The 17,589-nt window shown below is 44.1% G+C and overlaps 2 protein-coding genes across 4 annotated transcripts in view; both read left to right on the forward strand.

Annotated features, from left to right (window-relative positions):
• Positions 1-17,589, forward strand: part of SCAF8 (SR-related CTD associated factor 8) — a 172,461-nt gene that overhangs the window by 133,857 nt on the left and 21,015 nt on the right. Inside the window, exon 21 of one of the 2 annotated variants that reach the window (XM_074580468.1) lies at positions 15,369-15,386. The exons of the other annotated variant lie outside the window; for it this stretch is intronic. The gene's annotated coding sequence lies outside the window, so the exon portion shown is untranslated. Of the gene's footprint in view, positions 1-15,368; positions 15,387-17,589 lie in introns of those variants that run through there. 2 annotated transcript variants of the gene reach the window in all.
• The window catches only part of TIAM2 (TIAM Rac1 associated GEF 2), a 175,699-nt gene continuing 163,460 nt past the window's right edge, over positions 5,351-17,589 (forward strand). The window contains exons 1-2 of one of the 2 annotated variants that reach the window (XM_074580462.1): positions 5,351-5,500; positions 15,369-15,472. The gene's annotated coding sequence lies outside the window, so the exon portion shown is untranslated. The remainder of the gene's footprint in view (positions 5,501-15,368; positions 15,473-17,589) is intronic. The other variant, XM_074580463.1, reaches the window with a different exon arrangement.

Raw genomic sequence — 17,589 nt, forward strand, 5'->3', positions numbered from 1 at the left:
GAATCATAGAATGGTTTAGGTTGGAAGGGACCTTAAATATCATCTAGTTCCAACCCCCTGCCATGGGCAGGGACACCTCCCACTAGACCAGGCTGCTCAAAGCCCCATCCAGCCTGGCCTTGAACACTTCCAGGGATGGGGCATCCGCAACTTCCCCGGGCAACCTGTTCCAGTGTCTCACCACCCTCACAGTAAATAATTTCTTACTAATATCTAATCTAAATCTCCCCTCTTTCAGTTTAACACTGTTACCCCTTGTCCTATCACTACACTCCATGATAAAGAGTCCCTCCCCATCCTTCCTGCAGGCCCCCTTCAGGTACTGGAAGGCTGCTATAAGGTCTCCCTGGAGCTTTCTCTTCTCCAGGCTGAGCAACCCCAACTCGCTCAGCCTGTCAATGCCATGGCCATGAGCCGTGTCTGAGGTCAGTCTCACACAGGGGGATGAACGACAGGGGTTTAGGGAGCCTGGATCTTTGGTACTCATTTTCTCTTTGAGCCCATCAGCTTCCTCTTTCTATTCTAGCTTTTTCTGCTGTTTTAAAGTGATAAAGCTGCAGAACAGCTCCCTATTTTTATATCTTTGAAAAGACAGATATTTTTAGTTCTTTAACATGTAACATCTTGAATTAAACTGTACTTCAGCTATTTGAACAATACATAGCCTCTCCTTTAGTAATTAATAAAAACTTCTTGTTGAGTGGGACAATCTTTACGTTTTTTCCCTCAAATTGTCCCAGCTCAACTTCTTTGAAGATCTGCAGATGTTACTCACCACGACCCTCGACCCCACAGCTGGATCAGCTCCGGCCCCTTCCCACACCTGCACTGGAACTGGTGGGTCCTCTGGGGTTTGGATGTGCTTCAAATGGCTTTGCTCTCCTGCTGAAAGCTTCTGGCTGGTAAAGCCCAGTCCCACTGATGTCAGTGAGACCAGTGCAAGTTTCAGTATAGATCTCCCAGATGCTGAGCATGGTTCTAGTGGAACTGTTATCTAAGTTTTATGTCTTTGCCTGTTTTCCCTCTATATACTTACGCTTGTATCAAATCTTTAATTTAATCTTTCTGGATTTTTTCACAATTCATTTTTGAAACTCCATGCCCTGTGTTTTGGAGATGCTCCTTCGCTTAAGAATTTTTACAGTGCTCTGTCGGTTTTGGACACCTCATGTCTAATATTTAAAAGACATTTTATGTCTAAATATTTGTTTGGAGCAAATAATTCTGAAATTACAGTTCTGTGGGTTTTGAAAAGTTCCTTACCTTTTGTAGTAGTTTTATTAGGATGGCTAATTTTGTTAATGTGCCAGCATCATCAATAATTCCAATACAACTTTTTAAAGTACCTTTGTTAGTACAGATACATAAAGGCCAGCCAGTAGAGGGGGCACAGAAGCCAAAACGCTGGTTTGGTTATGTATTGAAGATAGGCATTTTTCCCTAAGCATGTGTGTGTGGTGTGTGTGTGTGCGTGTGTGTGCATGCAAAGAGTAGGAGAAAAACATTTTCATATTATTTAATTTACCTTTACTAATTTCCCCTCAGTGAAAACATGTTCTGTCTTAATTAGAGACAAATACTCTTGGAGACTGTGTCTCATTAAATATGTTGAAAGCGAGTGTGTTTGCAGAGGATATATAGCATTGGCCATCTGATGACTTGCAGCATGTATATAATTTTCCAATAACAGAGCTAGAAATTGTAAGCTTCCATACTGAAGACGAGAAGAGTAGGTGGGATAGAAGGGATCCCAAATCTTTAAGGAGTTCCAGGCTCCTGACTGGCGGAACACCATGAGTTTATGAGTTGAAATTTAGGGAATGACCAGCTCTGCAGTCTGTACCTCTTGTGCTGGGGCTGTGGGGATCCCAGAAGCCCCCACGGGAACAAGCAGAGGTAGACCAAATGATGACCAGCCACCGGGGATGGGTGGGACAAGGACGGCTGCCGGAGAGCAGAGAACAGAAGTGAAGCAGATGCCCAGAAGCCAGACGTGCAGGGAGGTCAGGAGGGGACAGATAAAGGATTTCTCTACTTAAAAGGGAGAGAGAGAGATGCTTGGAGGACAAGCAGGAACACCAACCACCGAGAGAAAATCCATGCAAGCACTGACTCAGTCGGACACGCTGCTCCACAGCAAACCAAAGGGGGGAGGATTAAAGCCGTTAAGATCGAAGAAACATCTAATGCAACGGTGCCTTGAGAGGGAAAACCATGGAATACAGCGGGCAAAGGGGGAACTGAATATTCTTACAAAACCAGTGCTTTGTTGTGTACCTTGGGAACCTGGTGTGCACGAGGAACAGTCACAGATGGCGTTTGCTAAAGCCTCCTTAGCCAGGACACTGCCGGGTAGAGGCCCATCGGAAGTCCTTTGGTAATCTCACATGAGAATTAAGCTCTGAACAGCAACCTTTGGGTCCACATAAGGAATCAAACTGCCTTAAAAGACCAGAGCGTTTCTATCCCTATTTTGGTTTCGGCCCATCTCTATCCTTTTCCCTGCCAAATTCCCATTTACTTCAATAGACGTTTTGCTCGAGTGAGTCATGAGGTAAGGACTGGGCCTGACACTGCAAAACATCGTAATTTGTGAGTCTGCAAGGGATATGCTATTTCGTGATGTTTTCAAGAATTTTAATGGTAGTCTTAAGAGTAAATTTACAGTATGCAGCATTTGGTGATACTAGCTTTAAATACATGTAACAGCAGATGAAAGTTTCTGGTGTGACTCCTTCTTGTGTCTTTTTTGATAGGCAACCAGTTCAGCACTTTGCAAATTTAAAGATTTTCCACCCTGGAGTGCACTACAAACTGGATTAACTACTAATATGAGTTTACTATAAATATAGTCTATTACAGTGGAACAAAGGTGTAGGACTCACTGGGGCATTAATGCCTCCATCAGCACTTTTGCAGTGCTACCAATGCCGCAGATATTAGTACTTTTAATGATATTCAGTTTGGTTTTAAATCCCTGGTTCCAGAGGTCATTTGAATATGAGACAATTTCAAGCTTCCATTTCTTTTTAAAAGTAAGTAGTTAGCTCTCAGGCCTGTGAAAAATAAATTGGAAACACAACCCTGGCATGATCCTGCAAGTTCAAGAGCTAGCTGTTGAAGAACAAATAGTTTTTAAGGGCTTCCATATGACTTTTCGTATGACTTTTTCACATGCCATATTAGCAGCATCGCCACTGATTGTTTCCAACAGCTCTCCATGGGTCTGTTCTGCTCCAGTTCTTGCTCAGTGCATAGAGCTGACACCATGGACACCGGCTGAAAGCCTGTCCCTACAGTCTTTATTGAGGGGCGTTGCACATAGGCAAAGCAATACTCTAATTACAGGTGTATAAAGGAGAAAAGCCATCCCCAGGGATGTGAAGGTGATCTGAAACAGGGTGAACACCCCAATCCCAAATTAAATGCCCTAATTATGCAATAGAGACCCCTGTCCACGGAGACATTGCTTAAACCAGAACATGGTGCAGATGGCTCCACTGCGTAACCTTCAGCAGACTCTTTCTATCCCATGTTGGAAAGTGTACTCCTTTTTTTTCTGAATGATTACCTTAAACACAATGAAGAATCTGATTTTTGAGTGATACTCACTTGATATTTCTTTTTTTTTTTTCACATAATGAAAAATGCTTCTGCTCTAATAGTTTTGCAGTGTTCCTGCTTCCTTCGATCAGTAGTGATAACTTCAAGTGTGTTCCTTGTTCTCTAGACAGTACATCTTGCTTCAAGGCTCTCTGTAAAATCAGTAGGAGAAACCATACCAGTGGGAGATGCCACTCATTTTAGTCTTAAAACTATTTAGTGCTTTATATTTAAAGAGTTCATAGTCACTGTACAGATTCTTTCATTGAAGTGTCACAATCACAATCGGCTAAGCTAGTGTGTAGGACAGGAGTGCTGTCAGTATCCTGCACTGACAATACACTTAAGCGTCCTACCACGCACAGGTAGTTTTTTCTAACAGAAAGCACTTGTCAGCCAAAGGACTCTCTTCTCTCCTGACAGACTGTGATTCTGATGACTCTCTGTCTCACTGGATTACAGAAACGAAATTGCAGGCATGAAGCGAGCGGAAAACTCCAAATAACACAGTATATAGTCTAAGAAGCCAAGCCTACCATGAACATATGCCCCCCGCTTCTCACTTCAGCCTCCTATAGAGATTCACTTCCACCCAGTTTGCCTACTCTGACGCAATGGGCCTCTCTGCAGATAGGGTACAGCCTGCCCGGGGAGGAGACAAAACTTTAAGAGTTGTCTGTGGCACAGACTAGCTGAGGAAGAAAGGACCCCCACAATGTTCACCACGCTGCTCTCCATTACAAAGAACATTTTTTGATCTAGTCTTTTGATGGGAAATGCATTGTTCCTATACACTCTTGTATTTCTCCGGCTACGTATGCTGGGTGAGCAGTCTGGAGCGGGGCGACTGCAGCCAGGTCTCGTTGCAGGATTAGAACTCACAGGTGCACAGCGGAGCAAATAAATATGACTTTTAGTAGGTATTTTTTAAACTGAAGATCAGTAAACAAAACCAAATCAAATCAAGCAAAAATTGTCAGGGGAATAAAAAGAAGCAACCGACTACCCCAAAATAAAGCCCTTCTCCCCAGGCTCCCAGCTGCCCTGGGGAAAGAACGTCAGGGCTGCCAACATAACAACGTTAATTCGGTATAATACAACATGCAAGTGAAGTGTGCTTGGACAGTGCAATAAGAGTAATAAATACATCAGAAGTGAGTAGAGGAGATAATTGCAGATGGCGTGCCTGCGCCTCCATGCTCATACAACTTGGCTGTGAAGGGGCAGGGGCCTGCCCCAGCTTCCCTTAAATAGCTGCAATACTTGCAGCTGTGCTGCCGGAGCCTTTCCCTTGGCAGCTGGTCCAGCTGTGGAGCCCCTCTTGGAAGTGCACTCCCAGGTGGCTTCTCCTCCATTAAAAACCTGCGGGGGCGGAGGGGGGAGACCCAAGAGGCGTGAGGTTCCTCTCGGGTTTAATTTTTTCTCCCGCTGTATTAACTGTGAGGGACAACTCGCAGTAAGTTCGTAAATAAATGAAAAGTGAAACAGGGGAGGCTCTGCTCTGGCAAACGGAGGAGGATGGGGCGGTCGCGCCTGGATCCTGTATCCTCTGCTCGCCCCTGCGGGTACAGGTGAGCACCCCTAGCCCTTCGCTACCTGGGGGGGAGGGACACACCTACCGGACCGATACCCCCTCTGCTTGCCGGGCCGGGCCGTACCTCCAGCCGCCGCCGTGCGGCCGCTCGGCGCTGCCCGGCCCGGTGGAGCAGCGGGGCGGAGCCACGCCGAGCTCCGGGCAGCCGCCGCCGCCCCCGACGAGAGGGAAGGAAGGAGGGAGGGAGGGACGGACGGTGGGGAAGCGCCACCGGTGCGAGGAGCGAAGTAAGAGGCAGCAACTTCTCCGCCGGGAACCGGGAGGAAAGTCCTCGGGGCTGCGGCGCTCCGCACCCGCGGACAGGTAAGGCGGGGGCTGGGGGGGCGGGTTTGCCAGCCCCCCCCCACCGGCAGGGGCTGCCGTCTGTCTGCCGGGGGTGAAACCTGTCCTCCGCTGTTCGTCTGGGCTCCGCGGAGGCGGGATGGGGTCCGTTCGCCCCGTCCGGCGGGTACCGAGGCGCGTCGCGCCCGGCTCCGCCGAACAAAGAGCCGCGGCCGCCCACGGCTCCGCGCCCCCGCGGAACCCCGCGGAGAATCCTCGCCTCCCTGCCCTCTCCCCGCCCGAGAGGTGGTGGTTTTCACTGGGCACCGGTGAAAAAATGTAGCGAAATGAAAGATTTGCCGCGGCGGAGCTTTGGTTTAAGGGCGGTGGGGGAGATAAGAGGGAAAGAAATACAGTCGTGAGCAGGGAGCATTTTAAAAGTGTCAGGCTTGCCGAAGTGGTCTTAAGTCCGGTGAAGGTGGCTTGGTGAAGGTCGTTTTCGTACCGAGTTTTTTCGTAACATGGAGTAAATGTTGCCTTTTTGGATGTCCGCAGGGGTCTTGTCACTTCCCAAGAGAGCTGTGAGTGTGAATCCACGGGTGCCATGCTACGTTCCCTTTACATCCAGAAGTCCCACTGAAATTAATTTGATGTTTTAAGTTAACAGCAGGATTAATGGTCTTTTTCTTTAATCAGCTTTCAGTAAAGCTATACAAGAAAATCCCACTGGAACTGTTGGGATCTTTGTATGCGCAAAGAATGTGAAAGGAAACCAGTACTTTGTATGACCTTCTTTTAATCTAACTTAACTTACAATAATGTCCTTTTATGTTTTTGACGTGAGTGAAACTTAAAATCCTACAAATATTTCTCTATGTATTTGGGTTTGCTTCTCTGGCTGGTCCCCATGGGAGGGATCGGCTGGTCCCGGAGTGGCGTGCTCGCTGTAGCTGGGGGAAATACAAACATCTTCCTCTGGATGCTTTTGCGCTAGGAGGAGCTGCTCCGGTGTCATCGCACCCTCTCCCTTGTGCCAGTTCATCCGACCCTGTGGAAAGCCAGCTCTGGGAGCCAACGTAGCAAAAACCTAACCCAGCCCGAGCAGATTTTGCAGGAGATTTTTGCTGCTTTGGCTTCCCAGAGGAGGGCCTGGCGTTGTTGCTGAGCACCAGTGCCGTGGGGAGAGGGCAGGGAGGTGTGGGGAGGAAGGGGAGGACCACCCTTATCGCTCCACTGGCAGTAGTGGTCAGATGAGCATAGTGGGGCTGAAACTACAGCATTTTGGTATGGCTGTACTTTGGGTGGTTTAAGCTGGCTTTAACTTGGTGTTGCCCTGGCAGCCCCTGCCTACCTCTGCCTCTTTTCCCCATTCATCCCAGCACGAACGCTTATGCTGCCCTGCGGTGAACTGGATCGAGGCACTGAGCACAAACCAGATTTAATTTTAACCTGGATGGGTTCCATGATTTGGTTCACTGTGGGGTAAGAGAAGAGGAAAGAGGGTGTGGAGAAGGTAGGGCTGCTTTTTTAAACTGGCAAGACTTGATATCGCTGCCAAAACTGCTGGTGGAGCTGCAGTGTGACTGTGGGTGCTCCTAGCTGCCTTTCCCCCTCCCTGCCTCCTCCAGGAGTCTGTTCAGTGGTTCTGCCTGTAGCCTTGGGAGCCTTCCCTCCCTGCGTAAAAAATGAGCCTTTGCAAATTAATCCATTAAGTGTAATGGAGTAGTATGTAACAGAAAAATTAAGCAAGTGCCCAAGTGTTTGCATAATTGTTGCTTTGGACAACAGTAAACACCGTGGATAGCACAGCCCAACGTGCAGGGTTTATAAAAAGTGTAAGCTCTTGCAGGTTTTTGCTGTTCTTTGCAGTGTGTCTGTCTAGCGCTTAATGCACAGGGTGAGCCAGATGTTTTACAGGCTGTCATGACACTTGTAGTAATTATCACAAGGGCTTATGACAGGAATGGGTGCTGATCCGCTGGGTGAAATTAACTGTGTGTATTTCTCAATCCGAGAGCTGGTTGAAAAGTAGAAACTGGTTCCCAGTGTAAGGCAGTGAAGTCCTTGCTGCGGCCGAAGATGGGGAATCTTTCCCTTCCTAGTTTATACCATCCCAACACATCGCTCATGCTGGCTCTAGTGGGTGCGAGTCAGGTCAGGTCACTCATCAGGCTGAAAATTAGTGCTCACAATTGAAAAAAAACCCGCAGTGTACTGGCTGAACTGCTCCTGTTCCAACACTTGAAACAGCATGGCCTGAAGACAGGAGGTGGAAACCCATGGCCAGAGATGGAGGGTGCTGTGAGACCCACCCCGTTTAGTGACAGTGTAGTTTTAGACAATGTTGGTAGCGCAGTCGCTCCTTCCATTCTCCTATTGCAGTCACTTGAAAAGCTGCCAAAAGGTACTAATTTGGTGCTGAGGTCTGGGGACCGCTCACTCTCTCGTGTTAGATCCCTACTGTTGTAAGTATTCTGGACTATCTGGAAGTAATAACTGTTGCTGCAAGTGCAAATGATAATTAGTTCTTATTACTTCTTACCTACAGAAGAGAGGTAGGCCGTGTGTTTGCATGCAGAGCTCGATGGTGTTGGTTTGTGGCGTCTGGGCGCTCTTCCCCTTGGGTCCCGGTGCAGCTCATCATGGGGCTGACCATGAGTTGGTTGAAGGACTGGTTTTTGTTTGTTTGTTTTTAATAGCAGATGTGCTTTCCAAAATCTGCATTTGTTAGCCAGATCTGAGCTCTTCCATGCTTAGCTGATGGCATCACTGCCAAGCACAGCTGAAGAGCTCAGTGAGAAGAGATGGCTGCAGAGGGTGATGTGGGTGCTCTGCCCACTGGCTGCACTAGTGAGCTTCCTGTGCCGGCTGCTCGCGTTTGCAGTGACAAATTCAACTCAGACTTTGCGTTTGATAGTACATAGGTAAGAATCCTTCATGCTGCTGTGGAACACCCTTATAGATTGGTAGGGTTGCCATACCATTTGGAGCCAAAGGTGAAATTCTGATGGTGCCAAAGTGCAGTGCATTGCTTCTGAAAGTGGAATAATATTATTATTCCCCAACCCGTTCTATAAAGTAAACTGCAGCAACACAAAGTAATGCACTGGAAAAGTTTGGACAAATGCTACCAATGAGATTATATAATACAATAGCAAAGGAATTTATTATGAAGCCTGTTCTTGATTCAAAGACGAAAGATTTTCCCTGGTGGATTGTGGATAGTTTATAGCTTCCTTTCCCCTCCCAAAAGCGTATGTGTCGTATTGTGTAACCACAGAAGTATATGCTTACTCCTCTTCAGCAAATGGTTTGTGAGGCCTTTAATAGCACTTGTAAAGCTTGTAGTTCGTTGCTTGGGTTAGCATAGCTGAAAATAGGTTTTACTGTTGGTGGTAATTAAAATATGAGCACTTTTCTGGGCTCTGTTTCTATTTCTTGTGGACCACAATTAAATGTTGGAGTGTCTAGGTGCAGAAGTGCTCCTACTGTCTATAGACGTTGAGATAAGGATTTCCTAGGTGATCTCACTGCCTCCTTTCTCTCTTTAGAATTTTCTATTTCTTTCTTTATTTTAAAATCAATTATTTGAAAAAGGGTAATAAAGTAAGAATAATAAATAGGTTGCGTGTAGTTTTGTTTTGTCACATTTGCCACTGAATCGAATATGCTGTCATATGCAGTTTGGAAAGCAAATAGGTGGTACTGAGAAGCCTTAAAAGTTTTGAGGTCATGGGGAAGATCACAGCAAAGGAAGCACGTTTGCTTTGCTTCAGATGTAATTCTTATCACTCATCTTTAATTTTTTCACTCCTTTCATGGTTTGTCTGGTTTGTTTTTTCTGTCTTCTTTAGTATAGAGTTTCTTATTTCTAGGATGTACATTCTTATATCCCAAACATCAGGGAAGCGTGTTTCTCTGCAAACAAAAGTGATATCATTCCAAGGGATGAAGCATGAGAATAAAACCCTCACCAGGTGCTCACCTGCTAAGCAAACAGTGTCTCCTCTGTGGTGGGCACTTGCTGCCTTGCTGTTGGGACCGGGTCAGCTTGTGCCTGGGCACAGCACCATGGAATAGCCCTCTGGCTCCTCTTTGCTCACCCATGAGTGCCTTTTCCCTGTGCGATGCTGGGTCAGAGAGCCATGGGGGTTATGCAGTCAGTCGCCCACTGCTCACGTGTCAGTCGTCTGCCAAACGCGACGGTGATGAAGGAGCGCTGCTGCGGCATGCCAGCGCGCCAATGAGCCCAAGAGTCCTGATTTTGAAGGTATACCAGGAGGTCCCTTGGCTGCCTTGTCACCTGGTTGTGCTGCGTCATTTGCTGATGTGGTTTCCTACTTGCTGGCCTGCATCTTGATGGAGTTCTTCAACCACGCTAACTGACTGTGATAACTTTTGCTTGTCTAGACAGGGCCTTACTGTGTCTGATTAGATCCCAGCCTTGTGGCGTGCATTGCTGGCCTGTTTCTTATAAATGTAGTGAAGCGGGGGGGGGGGAAGCGCATGTTAATAGTGCTTAGTCTGGTTTGTTTTTTTTTTTTTTTTTTTTTGCTTTGCAGTGTTAGTATAAAACGTTTATACATGTTTACTCTTTGCCTGGAGGAAAATAGTTTTAGTCAAATGTCTTTAGGATGCAGTTTAGAAGTGAACTTCTTATCTCCAGTTAGGAAGGAGAAGACAAATGCTCTCTTTGAGGATATTAATTTGGGCTCCACTGAAGTCAGTTGCAGAAGTTTGTTGCTCACTCAAGTCAGCAACTTTTTCTCATATGTGTAAAGAAATTGATTTTTCTGAATTGTTAATAAAAATTAAAAGCAGGACAACAACTCTGCTTGCTGCTTATTTTTCTTCCTTACTGCTTTGGAAGTGAAGTAAGTTGAATTTAACTTTGTCACTCTCAATATCTAAGCACTGTAGAGGAAAGCTTGTATAAAATAGTTTTCTACTGTAATTACAAAAATATATATTATTGGTATCGGGTTTTAGAGAAACCAATCTTTACAAAGTGTAAGGTTTGAGATAAATTTGGGGTGGCAATAAGGTCTATATTGTCTTTTTCTCCCATTCCTTCCCCAGAAAAAGAGAGATTCAGATTTTAAAGTCTCTTAATTAAAAAAAACCCAAAACATTTTGGGAGAAGAAGTCAACTTCTAGTTTTGATTCAAAAAGCGTATCAGAAGGTAGAACAAACGTGCGTGCATTTCAGTAGCTCTTATTAGTGTTTTAAACTCTGTGTCATGGTAACGACTGCTTCTGTTTTCCTTGTACTGTTAGGATGGATTTAGGCTTAAAGAAGAAAGGAAACACGTCAAAGAAGTTAGCAGACCCTTCTGGTGTCTCACTGGAATGGGAAGTAAGACTACACTTTTTTGGAGCTGGGAGAAGCAGTCGCAGCTTGGCTGGTGTGCAGTGCCTGCCCAGAGGAAATTCCTACTTTATAGCGAGAGAGTGGCCAAGGACTAGAGCATATTATTCTAATTAAATCATTTAGATTGCATCATTGTAATTCAAAAGGCTGTGCGCATCTTCTCTGAGTATAAACATGAGAGTTACAGACGTGTTCTGTGGGGACACTGTAAAGAGTCTGGATACTTACGTGCCAAAATGTCGTCTTCAGTTGATGCTATAAAGTTTAAATTGCTGATTTGTTTTTATATTAGTCACTTGAAAATGCTCTTAAAAACTATATCTCTTTGGAGGTAGGAGGCATGTTTATGTGCATTAACCATATGTGGGATTAGTTGCCTTTATGAAGCACCATGATATTAATAAAATAGCTTTTAAAAGGAAACACTAAATGCAGCCCTATAAAAATAGGACATTCACCTCTCATTCTAGCTCAAGAAACCAGTTGGCTGTGGAAAGATCGAGTCCCAGCTCTGGAGCTGATGTTGGCCTAGCCGTTCTCCTGCCACAGAGCGTTATTTTAGGCCAGTTGGTGCCAATTTTATCTTGACTGTCTGTAGATGTGACCTGCCCATAAATACAGAGAGATTGCGCTTTAACGTGGTAGTGGTACCAATAATTAGCGTATAATTTTCGTGATTTCTAATAGAACTATATCACCATTTTAGCGTGTGATATTTGGCAGTGTTAACTCCCTATAATTAACTTGTGTGATCATTGTATATACGACAGCAGAAAGAAGAGAAACTTGAACCATTAAGATACCATTGTTTGGAATACAAAGCTTGTTAAGTAATTATAAGCTTTCAAGCTTTACCAACTGACTGCAAGGCATCTCGTTTGAAAAAAAGAAACTGTTAAAATAATTTACTTTTTTTCTGTGGTTTTAAACCAACAGGAATGTTTTATTTGAACTAAAATAATTTGTATATACTCCCCTTTATCAGATCTCAGAGGGGGAAAATATTTGCTTAAGGACGTTCAAGTTTTCAAATAAGTAACATACTGCTTAGTTTAAGGTATTTCAGTCATTGAAATCATCAATGAATACATGTCTGTGTTGGGTTCGACTTGGTCTGAACGCGAGCTTTCTAAAATCATTCCCATTGTGTTACAAGCCGTCTTATTAACTTGATCCTCACGCTTCTTCCATTCAAGATACGTGCAGGCTGATGTTCACCTCCATCCCGCTGCCCACTGGGAAGCGGAATCAGATCCAGTTTGAAGGGGTTCCCCTTCCATGAGCTTTTGTTTCCCGTTACCAAGCAAACGTGCAGGCTAACTCTGTGATCTCCTCCAGTTGTCTATTTTATTCAGCTGGCTGATGGAAGAAAGGGTCATATATGGGAGATGCTTGCCCCTGCTTTTTTTTCTCCATGTTATATTCAACTCGGCATCAGCTTTTGAAGAAAGTGCTAAAAAAGGGAAGGAAATTCCTAGACTACTGTATACGTGCAAGCAAGTGGGCATATTGTTGCCGAAAGTGCAGAGTGTTATTCGGACACTTTGGTTCTCAAAAAACACAGCGGATTCTGTAGGAGGAATACCTTTGCTTATTTAACTGCATCACGCTTTCTGCATGCAAGCTTTGAAGTCCCAGTTGTGATAGTATTGGTGCAAAAGCCAGAAACTGATGGTGGAACAGATATGGTGCTGCTGGTGTAAGATTCATTTTCACTGACAAAGTAAATCACTGTCACCTGACAACAGTGATTTCAGTGTAGCTATTTATCCACGTAACGGTGCTTCCCGTTTGGCATACTGTACCTATGAAATCCTTTGTATGTGGAAAAATGTTAAATGGTCCTAAGTGCTATTATGCTCTTTCATTATCATAGAGCTACAAGTAGCACCTGAAAAGCAAAGTTGTTTTAAATTATTATAAGAGGGGTTTTTTTATAAATATTGTGTAATTACACGTGATGAGTTTTTTTTTAAACTCCCTATTTGTCTAGGTTTTCATGACCTTATGTTCACCGTCTCACTATGAATCTTTTCCTCTCCCTTGATATTTTTTATTTAGCAAGAGTATCATTTTTGCAGCTGAAATTTTTTAAAAATAAAAGAAATAAAAATAGCCTTTAAGTGCATTGCACTCATGCAGTTCTGAATTGGGGGACAGTTCTTAAATAGTATCACAGTCCAGTAGTTAACAGCAACAACGGGAAATACCCGCACAACTCTCACAACAATACTCTCCCCTCTGTAAGGTTTATCTGTTTTTATAACGCCAGTAATGCATTGGACATTGGATAAAAGAAGACGCTGCTAGCAGGCAGCTTATCTAGAAATATCCCCCAAGGATAATATAGATTGCAGTTGTTAATGGGGATTGAACAGGGTTTCAGCATGTGATATCATGGCAGTGATTTTTATTTTTTGTAATTACTCTGTAGGCTTCTGCTTTTTTCTACATCTGTGACTTATTTGTCACCGGCCAGGTCGAGCTCAATACATTTCTAAGATTATTAAGATTTGTCTTATGACTGGCAAAGTGATAAAACTATTACTTTTAAATTCGCAATTGAGTTGACATTTCAGGGACATAGAAGGATGTGAACTTTGTTTCCCGGCAATCGCCATGTAGGCTACTGATGCGTGTTGACACTCCATTCTTGTGGAGCAGATTTGTTGCAGTTGGCGTATTATTGCTAAGAGCTCTCAAATTCCTCGCAGTAGCCCTGTCCTACCTTTGCTCTTGTTATGAACAACCAGATCCTAGGCTGGCAGCAGGCAGGGAAGTTAGGCAGACAGCTAACTCCTATATCAGGCACTTGAAAGTGTGCAATAGATAGCAGCAAGGCCTAATTAACAGCTACGATTGCACCTTCGGGAAGTATCGACACGTACAGAGGAGTCTTGCAGTCTGCTCAGCGTTGCCTTGATTATTTCACTGGGTATTGTGGACGCTTGAACCCCAGTAAAAATACTGTGTATCTGATTACTTCTCCAGAATCAGCCTCTTAATAGCCATTACAAATACTTAAACGTGGTGCGGCTTCTCATCTGACCAGGTCCTTAGGCTCTGAATTTAGATGATGAAATCTGTATTTTATTTTTTTTCTTTCTTTTTGTCTGATTCGAACAGAAGTAGAAAAAAGGAAAGCTGTGCTGCTTTTACCATTATTGAGAGAGAGAGAGACTGCACCAGGGCATCTCTTTGAAATTAAGTCAGTCTATATCTTTTGCTTTAAAACTCTGACACAGAGACATCCTTTCATCAGTAGTAAAGACTTTACCTTTTTACCTAACCTCTATTATTATGAACAAAACTATATATATTTTTTTGTTGTTGTTGCTGTTGTCTGTGGTACTGACGTGAGCATAAAACTACAGTGAAACAATGAGAGGAATATAGAACAAAATAGGAAACTTGGGACCAGTGCTGCTTTACTGCTTTATTTGGTGAGGCGTAGCTCAGGTATCGCTTACTTGCAGAGTGTTTGTTTCTTCAGTAATGAAAGGTGGATGTCAGTGTCTTCTGCCTTTCGAACGTGATGAGATATGCTTCATTTTGTAAAATAGTAGAAAACCCTCAGAAGAGTTATTGGATACATGTATTGTTTGCTCTTGCTGTTGAAGTACACAACAATTTTATCATCAGTACTGCCTAATGAAGGAAAAGAAAGATTTGGGTGTTATAGTAGCATAATCGATGCTCAACAATTAATGATAGCATCCTTAAAGTAATTCTTTCCTACATGTTGTGCTCTGTCGTAATGCTACCAAACCTGGCTCTTTGAGAAACATTTCCCTTCACTTTTTTTTACTGTTGGGAGACACCTTCTAGACATCATCTTTCTCCCCTGTATTTCTTTTGGATCCTGACAGCTTCTACATTTGGTCATGGAAAAGACATTTCCCATAGCGGAGAACTACATTAGAAAAACAAATCACCCAACAGTTGCGGTTCTCTTGTGTGACAGTTTATGGAGCAAATGCTGGCTACGCACCATTTAGAATTCTCCAAGACAAAGTACCCACACAGTGCTGCCAATTTCATTATAGAGCTACACCAGCTACTTTTAAAATTTGGTACTGTTTACATAGGAATTTCAGTTTTACTACCATACCCATCAAAAGGTTATTGTCTGCACACAGAGAGTCACTGTTTTTAGCAAATCTGCCTATAAATCTAAGTAACCAGTAATTAAATGGAAGTCTGAATACCAGGCAAGGAATAAAACTGAGGGTCTCCCTGTGGATTACTAAGTTATGCTTAGCATGGGCTGGTTTTAAGCACCAATCAGCCAAAAAAATACTGTAATTCATCATTAGGACCTACCTTTCCAATAACCCAAAAGTTAAATTTCAACAAAAGGCGAGAGATGACTCAAGGAACAAAACGGTCACCACAAAGTGATGATTTCTTTTTCCTCTCAAAGAAAGGTAGCTGGAATTGGTGCTGCTTTTCCAGTTCACAGCACACGTGGGACTAAATGCTGGGTGCCTGGGAATGGTGTCGGGAGAAGTATGTCCAAAAGCTTTGTTGTTTTCTCAGTTACAGCATCAGCCTCGCACCGGTCCTCCACGTCTACAAGGTTTCTCCCTTCGCTCCCATTTCCGTGGCCTGAGATCCACAAGAGGACCTCAGCAGGTTGAGAGGTAGGGTACAGAGTTCACATACTATACGCATGAATTATATGTCCACAGTGTATCAGGCTTTGCCAGAATCTGTCTACAGCCAAGACATAATGTATAGCAACACTTTTTTAATGAGGAACATGCATCTGTTACACGTTTAGCAGAAGAAATTTCTGGAGCAGTGTTAAGAAAATATGCTTTGGTTTTACAGTCCCGTGCCCCTCTGTCTGTCTGTAGAGATGTCGTTTTTGAGTCAAAGACCAGACATAAGGGCTTTCAAGGGCTGTAAGTCTTAAAGCTGGATAGAAGCCTGGCAGCAATACCTGCCGTAAACACGGTGGAAGTCTCATCGTCCCCTCTTCTGCTCCCCCACCCAACCCGCTAAACAGACATGCTCTTTGGAGGATTGAGGAAGTATTTCCAAAGAAGCGCTTGAATCAAAAGGCTGTTTTTTTTTTAAAGAAGTCTCACGCAAATGTGTAAATTCCTAATTTTCAATAGAGAAGCTGTTGTAAAACAGTGTAATTCAAAGCTAAAGTCAAGAGTATTGCCTTAGTTAGTCTCTCATTTCAACACCTTTCACCGCCTTCAGGTGAAAAACTTTGTTGCTGTGTCAAAACATTGACACTTGAGTCAAAAAGTCGCCTGAAATGGTTTTTGTGAGCTCGATAATGGGTATGAATGGCCCCAAGATTGAAGTCAAGGCTTGAAGACAAAGCTGTGGGCATGATGGCAGCTCCCTCTGCGTGTGGCTGTGAAGGCAGCCGGGAGTGAACTCTACCTATGTTTTGAGCCAGCACGAAGCAGTGTGAACGTTGCCGGCATGTGCCAAGCCCAAGGTAATGGCACAGAACTAAAGGTGATGTCCCTGCGGCTCAGCAGAGTTTATTAGTTTGGCCCAGAGCCATGCTAAGTGTTCAAAAGGCTTTTGGTTATCTCTGAGTGTGGGCAGGGATTCCTTGTGTCTGTTCAGAACAAGTTTGAACCTGTCGGCATCATAATCTGTAGGCATATCATGTGAATCTGCGTCTTTGATGAAAGGAAGCTGGCATCGTTTAGTATCTTGCCTCTCTTTGACTGCCTTTGAGTTTGTTAATTGATTTTTTTTTTTTCTTTTTAACCTTGCAAAGGTTGTCTCACTGTGTAGAAATATTAAAAGAGGAAGAAGCAATTAGTTCCTGATTTGGTGGCCATCTGATTCCAAAACACCAGAAGATATTTTCTGGATGGTGTTTCACCTTCTTCATCAAACCTTCCTTTTCGGGCCTCTGTACTCATAGACTCACCAGTCTTCAGTATAAAGCTGCTTGGAAGCAGGGCTTCCATGTGGAAAGGTTAGGAGAGGCAAAGCCTTTGAACCTTGTCCAGTGCAATCACTCCCTTCCCCGTCTGCAACCGAGGGCTCCTTTCTCTTCCCTGCTACCTTGGTCTGGCTTGGAGAGAGCTTTTGGAGAAAGATACTATGGTATAAGCATTTTTTTCTGATGTCCATGTCTAACAATTTTGTGCTTCAGGCCCTGTCTGCTTCAGCTGTGCTTAGATAGCATGCTGCAAGTTCCTCTGGGAATGGTTGCCAGTTGACCTGAAGAGGAAGAGATGTCATGGAGACCTCCTTAGCTGTACAGTGGATAGTTGCATTGAGGGAATGGTGGCTTAGAGCAAGTTACAGACAGAGGTGTCATCCTCATCAGAAGTACTAGCCAAGGGTATTTCGTTGAAGCCAACAACCAGATGATGCAGAATTCTCATCTGCCCAGGATTTCCATGACTGTCAGCTAAACAGCTGCAGAGAAGACCCCTAACAGAGTGATGGCACTGAAAATTTTCCCATGAGGCATCCTAGTTGAATGACTTGCATGAAACGGCCATGGTTTCAAGAAGAAAGAGTTTTACTTGACTTAAAGTTACCTGGGGCCTTGGTTCAACAGTGTATCTCTGGTTAGGCAGCAGAAGGCATCGTGCTGTATGTGGAGAACAGGAGGGAAGATGTGCTCTCCCTCTCCTTAAGAGGTGTTGCGGGTAATCTGCCCCTCTACTCTTGTTCAGGGTTTGTGTATGACTTTTACAGATCACTCCTCTGCAGATTTCCCCATGGTGTCTCAGCTCCCTTCTCTGGGACTACTCTCTGTGGAGAAGTC

Source organism: Larus michahellis, chromosome 3, assembly GCF_964199755.1.
Source record: "Larus michahellis chromosome 3, bLarMic1.1, whole genome shotgun sequence".
Taxonomy (NCBI): Eukaryota; Metazoa; Chordata; class Aves; order Charadriiformes; family Laridae; genus Larus; species Larus michahellis.